Raw genomic sequence first — 8,315 nt, forward strand, 5'->3', positions numbered from 1 at the left:
CAACCCTCGACTTCCATCTCTCCACGATTAACCCACAATTTTCAACTTCAAATCTCCAACCTCCAACTCCCAATTTATAGATTCCATCATCCACTTTTCACCTCCAATTTTCTATCTTCAACCACGCGTTTTATCGAGAACCTCGTTTCAACCTATCTCGCATCCTGTCACAGTGCGAATATCAATCCGCGGTCGCGCGAAATCAAAGCAGGAAACGCCGCGTCGTTAGCACGGGTTCGTCTGGGACCGGGCTATCGGCAAAGTATCTAAAAGGTCGTGAAAAGCCGGGGCTGGTGGCGGTTTCCACGCGTGGTTGCAAAGATAAACGATAGATCCGTTATCTAATGTAGTTTCGTTTCCTGGGTGGAAATATCGTTATATTATGCAAACGAACATTCGGTCTTTAGGAATGCGTACATGGACCTATCGGTGCTCGTAACTTTCATTAAACGAGAATGTGTACGACTTATTGAACTATATTGTGAATCAGCGCGGTGAAATTAACGAATACGCGTATGCGCGCCGTGTACAGGGTGGGTCAAAGTTACGCATGACGTGGGAGAATGAAAATTCATTAAGTGCAGTCATTTGCATGTCTGAAGATAAAGTACTGGCTTCGAAGTGTTCTTTGGAGCTAGATGCACTGTTGTCGTACAGAGGTTACTATACAAGGTGCTCTAAAAAAAAAAAAAAAAAAAAAAAAATGATATATTTTTAAAAATTCTACTTACTTCGAGAACAAATAATTTACATTAGGAAATAAAAATAGTGTTGCTTGATTTTCCACCCGGGCTACTTTCAGTGTTTCTTCTAATTTCTCCACAAAGCTTGCACCACCCTGTACACTTATCGATCAGATCTACGCTCGTTCCTATCGTTCCAAGCCATCGAGTGCTAATCATCGCGTTATCGCATCGATTCCTTGTACCGAGAGTTTCTAGTAAACAGCGAAAATGGTCCAGAGACCGGATAGCAAATCGGAAATGGTAAAAGGAGACACGCGTTTCTCCGTGCAATTACACGAATATTTATTAAAACGTTGCCGCGGTGCCATCGCTAATTTCACATGGTACGACCAGAAAATTGAGTTTCTCCCTCTGTCAGAGACCAAGGAGGATGGGATACCGCGGTGAAAAAGGACGGACATCGGGGAATGTCGGTTCTGGGATATTAACGAGCGCTGGAATTTCCAAGACGCGGCAGTAGGTGGTGCAAATGGAGCAACAGGAGGCCTTAAGCTGGGTGCATCGAGGTTTAATAACCTCGTGGGTCGTCCTTTTTCGAGAGGGGTTTTCCTGCACGGTCTCTGGTACCCTTAAAGATATTCTGGATGAGTCGGGGTCGTTACAATTACTATTCCTTTTCATAGGTGGCGTTGTTATGTTGTTTCTTTGAGTAGATGGCGTTGCTCTGTTATTCCTTTGAGTAGATGTCGTTGCAATGAATATTTCTTTGTGTGGATGGCGTTGCAATTAATATTTCTTTGCGTAGATAGCGTTGCAATGAACATTTCTTTGTGTAGATAGCGTTGCAATGAATATTTCTTTGTGTAGATGGCGTTGCAATGACTTTTCCTTGAATAGGTGGCGTTGCAACGACTATTCCTCTCCATAAATGGCGTCGCACCGACTATTCCTCTCCATAGATGGCGTTGTATTAACATTCCTCTGCATACAATGACGTTCCCTTTGCACAAAGGGCGCTGCAACGTGCCCCTTGCACGCATACATTATAACAAATGGAAACCTGACGTCGGAGAGATACATAACCCGAAACGTGGCAGGGTACGTAATGGGACAGTTCGCTGAGAGATAAAATAAAAAGTTGTACGTCCTGTGGGCGTGAAGGACGAGGTCTAGGGGAGACTTTACGACGGGACGCGCATCCACGGAGGATTAGGACCGAATCAGGAGCAAGAACGCGTGAAATTTCTGCATAAATAATCCGGGCTTTCTAATCCGCGGCTTTCGCTCCGTCGGCTTCGTATTTTTAACCCTCGTTAGGAGTCTTGTCGAACGAGATACGGGGACGCCGTAGCAACCAATAAACGGCCCCTTTGGGTGACTTTTATCCGACCGGGGGCTCCGATAGCCAACCTGTATCGATCGCAGATTCCTTGAGATGCACTCTCCAATAAAATTATAGAAAGATATGTATTGCAAACAGGTAGGGATGATAGCGTTTCTTTGGAGATTAAGTTCACCTTGATGTGATCTTCAAAGCCGTCAGTATTCTAACGAGTTCTCCTTAACAGTACTTCCTTTTAAGTTCCCTTTCATAAATTCTTTTGCTGTATCCGTGAAAATATTAATTCGCATAAACCTTCCTCCAGTAATAAATATTTGTACGTCCCACAGTTTCTATCTTTGCGAATACTAAAATGAAATAAAATAATAAAGTAATCGACGTGGGAAGAGTTTTGCTCGCCAGTACCATCTCGAAAAGACCGTTAATTAGTCTTCCGCGAGCGATGATAATTCTTAAATTAAATGGCCGGACGCCGAACGCCTTCGCGGGAAATAAATGTATGTTCGACGATGGCGAACCATGTCCCTTAATCGTTTCAACGATATAGTAATTACTCGAGACGATGTCGACTGTGTGAACTGGGCGTGAAGCGATACCGAGGAAGATGCGAAAAATCGGCGTTGGGCAAACTGTAACAGAATTATCGTCCCTTTTAACGATCGCCTCGACGAGTACGTAAAATCTGGACGCGATAGCAATTACACGCATACTTTCAGATAACTCGGATATTCCAGAGGAGGACAATTACGCGCGATAGAAACCGGAGGTGACGCGCTATTAAAAAGGACAGCGCGAAAATAACGCGCGTTCGTCGGGATAATTAATGTCTGATGGAAGGCCAACGACTCTACGTCGAAGAAAAATCGTTTACACCTCAATTAGCGCGAACGATAGTAAATCAGAGGAAATGGAAAAATGTGCGAAGGGAAAAGATTGGTTTCGAAGCCTGCACGCGTTCGTCCCGGTTCCTGTATAAACTTCCATTAAAATGCCCGCTCGAGGACGCTGAACGCGAGGACGCCATGAACGAGAATTATTATCGGTGAGGACGTCGATTTCGCTGATGAACGACGGAAATTGATGGGTTTCGTGGTTCAGGTGGCGTTGATCTATGGCTCGAGGAAACGTGGGTAAAGCAACCTCGATAAATGATCGAGGCTTCCGTTCAGGTATCCGAGGAGCCGCTTTTCTTTGCAAATAAGATAGAATTATCCAGCGAGGAATTAGTGGATAAGAGATTGACGCACCACGCGATCTTCGACGTTTTTGCTCCCGGGTAAACACAGCTGCCTCGAGCCAATAATTCCTCCCTCTTCGTTGGCGTCTCTTCTTTCTTTTTACCCTTTTGAATTCACCCTTTTTGAGGAATGGGTGTCGCAGTCGTCGGCTGTCCCTTTCGACCGTTTTTTCTCCGTCGTCTAGGAGCTAGAACGTCACGTGCCAGAGGATCCGGGAGAACCGGATGCATCCACGGTGATGGCGCGTAAAAGATTCATTTCTTCCTCGCGACGAATCCACGTGGAAGGATCGGGACTGTCTGAGGCTTTCTATTTTCAACTGAACCCTTCATTGTGCTGACATTAACCTTGGCGATGTACTTCATGCTCCGCTGGTGACGATTCTTGATTCGACTATTTTGCCCGATGTGGTACAACTTGGACATTTTTTAGTTCATTCGTAACATGGCGAGGAACATTTATCTGGAAATTTAACTTTTCTAATTTTCGAAATCGGAGCACTACGTTCAAAACTTTTCAAGTTCTATTTCAGGGTGGTCTTCCAATCCTCTCAATTCGGAGCGCTACGTTCAAAACTTTTCAAGTTCTATTTCAGGTGGTCTTCCAATTCTCTTAATTCGGAGCGCTACATTTAAAGCTGGTTTTTCAAATTTTATCTCAGATTATCTGTTAGTTTTCAAAGCACTACACTCGCCTACCTTTCCGAGTCTCGTTCCACCCCCATTTTTAATTCTCGAGTTCCGAGCACCAAGGCCCACCAAAAAATTCCTTAAAAGACCCCGAAATGTCAATGGCCCCCGTTAATAACAGCGAAGGGGATTAAAGACGTTGCCACACTCGCGGGAGTCGAGGGGCAAGGCGCGCAATGGCGCCGAAGAATCGATGGTTGGCCGCTCGAAAATTATCGCGTGCATTAATTACAATATTTTGCGGGGCATGTGTCCCGGCATCGTTTTGTTTATTAATAACCCCCGATGAATAAGTATCGCGAGCCGATTATAATAAACGCGGGACGCCGCGGGGACGGGTGGTTGCCGAAGAGGGAGGTTAGGTGGCACGAGAAACGGGGGCCAAGAAAGTGATTCGAGAGTCGGGCCCGGATTTATTGGCTCGCGTGTTGGAAACTGGTGGTGCTTGTTAAACCGCTTTTACAGCGGCACGGAACGACGGCCAGATACCTTTATCATTGACTATAAATTTCGGCAGCGCCGGATAGAAAGGGGCCCGCTTTCGTAATTGGCAATAATTCACGTGGCCAACCGGGGGAAACGTGCCTGTCGATTTTCGGTGCACGTCCGCTATGTACGCGCAATCATCGGCGTCGTTACGCGCTGGTAAAAAGGCGGGACGGCTTTGCTTGGACAAATTGAGACGTTTGTAACCACGTCGTGTAGATACTTGGATAGATAAGTGTTCCGAACTGGGGGCAGGAGTTCTTTCGGAAATCGGGAAGGGCACAGAATCGCGATTCGGGATCGGGAAATTACGTAGTGGTCGATCTTCTACGTAGGTGGCGCTGTGATTGATCTTTCATGCAGGTGGCGCTGGCGTTACTATTTGACTGTTTATTTTAATTAGGTTGTTTAAGTATTATGCAATCGTTTTCGTTATAATATCATACTTCTTACACATTAATAAAGTGTTCATTCTACGTCCAACCAGTATACAGTTCTTCTCATAATAATATATCAATACAACAACTCATTAGTCAAAAACTTATTCTATCTTCACCTTACATAAAACACTTTGTACAGTACTACGAATGTCGTTCATTTTAAGTTTCGTTCATTGTACACCCTTCTTAAGGACGACATCGATACCCACTATATAAAACGCAGTTAAATTAGCAGTATTCGGTACGAGTACCACGAAGAATATTCCTGCTTTAAGTGCATATTCTATTCTTCATTCCGCGTCTTCTTTAACGACAATATTAACGCTCCTAATAGAAACCGCAGTTAAATAAACAGCACTACTCATCACAGCAATCTAAATTAAAGTCGTCGGCGAACTGCAATTAAACATCGCGACGTAACGACTTTGCCAGCCGTTAAAATAAATTGATTTCGGAACGAGGCACTCCCGGAGCAATCAGTGCCCGGTTACTTCTTGGACGTTTACCGAAGTCGAGCGTACTTCGGATGACGTATGCACCGCACGGGAGGCAAAAAGAAGTCTGCCGTAAAGAAGTCTACCGAGCAACAAAGAGCGCGAGTCGCGTCCCGATTTCCGATTGGTAGAATCCCCGTGGATAGCCGTCCACCAATCGGAAGTCGGATCGCGTTTATTGCTTCCAGTCGCGTTTATGGTTGTGCGCGGGCCTTTCTTGCCTCCTGGCGTACACACCAACGACAGAAATAAGTATTATACCTTTCGGGCGATTGATTTATCGTCCTTTATCGCGACAGTTTCGGAGCGAGATCGTTTCAAAGTACAGAAATACAGGGTGTATGTACAGGGTGTATTATCTAGATTTATAATACTTTGATGAAAGACCTGCAGGTGGGATACGAAGGTTAGATTTATTTTTAAAACGAAATATGTCTGTGTTTTCTGTAAGCTATAGTTCGTTTGAATATAAATTAAAATATGTACAATGCAGAATGATTCAAAGGCCCCGATGGTCATCTAAATAAATATAGAGGGTGTTCCAAAAATGTTGGAGGTCCTTGAAAGGGGTGGTTCGGGGGGTGATTTGAAACGACTTTTTCCTTGGCGAAAATGTTGTCCGAGGCTTCGTTAAGAAGATATTAACAGAAAATGGTGGAGCGATTGCAGTAGCGTAGGTTCGCGATAGACAGACACAGTAGCATAGGCTCGCGCTAGACAGCCACAGTAGCGTAGGCTACGCGCTAGACAGCCGCGCTCTGATTGGTCGGGGCTTTTTTTGTTAATATTTTCCCAACGAAGCCTCGGAGAGCATTTTCGCTAAGGAAAAACTTGCTTCGAATCACCCCCCAAACCACCCCTTTCAAGGAGTTACAACATTTTTGGGACACCCTGTACAGTGCACCCTGAATGATTCATAGATACGTCAAACAAATCTCTCTCGAGATAATTCGTGTCCGTCAGGCGAACCAAGCGTAAATATTTTTCGCGGATAAAATTAGGCGACACACCCTGTATAATCCGGCGACGTACACGCATGCGCGTGCAACGAGATTGAAAATCAAGTTCTACGAGATAATAACGTACGTTGGTGCGGGAACGAAAACGATGGAGCCGTGCCAAGGTACACGCTTTAATGTCCATATTGTATGCGCGGAACGAAGAGACCAATCGACAGCGCAGTATATTTAGAATTTTTCGACCGTTCCTTCCAGCCTTGCGGCTCGCTTTTCTTTTACACGCGTGCCTGTCTCGCTGTTTCCTAGTCGCTCGAGTGTCCACTTCGTTCGTGTCGTCGAACGAACGTTACTCGCGACTACGCGTCGTTATCGATAATAGACGACCACGTAAATGGACGATACAAATCTTTCACGGTGAAGTTATTTTTTAAACGCATTGGAGCTTTTTATTTTTTTTTACTCAGATCTTATATTCGTTTAGTCAGTAGGAAATTTATGTTCGATGCTTTCACGAGCTTTGATTAACTCCTTCGATTGTAGTGTAGGTAGTAATATTATAGTAATATTATAGTATAGGTAGTACTACTACTAATATTATTGTTGTTATCATTATTATTCTTTCATCTCAACTCGAGAGTTGGTTTACTTAGTTTCCAATCAAATACTACTCGGAACCGTACACGCTGTGTTGGAGTCTACTTATTATTTGTTATTATTAATTATTATTCCACATACGCCGGGACACGTGGTCCGTCCCGCGGATCTTAAAGATCAGAAGATCTTTCAGCTGTTTCCCTCACCAAAACAAACAAAAATATCATTATTATCGAAATATTATTCGTGCATACGCGAGAGTAGGGTGCGACAGTGTGGGGGACACAGGTGTCCAGGCCTGTGCAAACAGAAAAATGTCAGAAAGTCAAGTTCGCCGTGTAATCGAGGCATCCGGAGTACTTAATGAATTTATTGCCGGGAGTTATCTACGGCTCGCGTGTAACAGTCAACTCGCTTTTTCCAAGGGACGAACTGGCTGCGATGAATTTTCGCCCGAGTTCTCGGAAACACTGCCGAGGCCTCTGGGAATGCAAACATCGAACCCCGCGAGATTTATCGTTCCCGTGACGAGGACCTACCGCAACGCCTCGCGCGTTCTACCTAACCTGTCAACGTCTTCGTTTCTACGTATGTACAGGGTTCTCCGATGCTTCTGGAACAGTCAGCGACGCAAATTTTCCGTTTAAAATCTAATTCTAAAATATTACATTGCGAGATGGAAACGAGGAACGTTTTCGCTAGAAAAATAGACGATTGCCAATATCAGATCCGTGGCAATTAATTTGTGACTTTTATTCGAGGAATGAAATTCGATTTTTGTTTACACGGGAAGAGCAGCTTCGAATTTCGCGTGGAATTATTTTTATGCGCATCGATTATTTGCAATTGAATTTTCAGATTGGTTGGTCTGATGCATGGGAGAGGGTTGTAGAAAAAAATAAAACCTCCGAGGGCGCCATTGGTGGATTGCCGTGACCAGGATTCGAACCTGGGTTACTACGGCCACAACGTAGGGTCCTAACCACTAGACGATCACGGCTGCTGGAGGATTCGAAAGCGATCTGCTGGATCGTCGATAATCAATCCGAACAGCGACCGACTTGATCCGTCAACCATGAACGCCGCCACCGGGTCTCTCTGTGTCATGAGATACTTATCCGCCTTCTTACGCCGGAACAAAGTGAAACGAAATTCTCGCGCGAATAAAAAGATCGCTGTTTATTAATTAATCGGTAAACAAAATTTGAAACCGAGTATTTCACTGCGTATAAGTCGAGATGTCTCCGACTTGGAAAAGTTTTTCGACGAAAAATCGAAGGACTTTTTCCAAAAGAAAACGACGGAAATTATTTCGTCGATTAGTATTTGAATATCGATAAAATTTTGATTATTACTTCTCGGTCCCCTTAATAAATAACACAGCGAA

The 8,315-nt window shown here is 44.4% G+C and overlaps 1 non-coding gene across 1 annotated transcript; it reads right to left on the reverse strand.

Annotated features, from left to right (window-relative positions):
- Positions 1 to 7,856: 7,856 nt before the first annotated feature.
- On the reverse strand, positions 7,857 to 7,928 carry Trnah-gug (transfer RNA histidin (anticodon GUG)). The gene has a single exon. It is a non-coding gene; the product is annotated as a tRNA-His (tRNA).
- Positions 7,929 to 8,315: the final 387 nt, after the last annotated feature.

The sequence above is a fragment of the Hylaeus anthracinus genome, unplaced genomic scaffold, assembly GCF_026225885.1.
Source record: "Hylaeus anthracinus isolate JK02 unplaced genomic scaffold, UHH_iyHylAnth1.0_haploid 0, whole genome shotgun sequence".
In the NCBI taxonomy this organism is placed as follows: domain Eukaryota; kingdom Metazoa; phylum Arthropoda; class Insecta; order Hymenoptera; family Colletidae; genus Hylaeus; species Hylaeus anthracinus.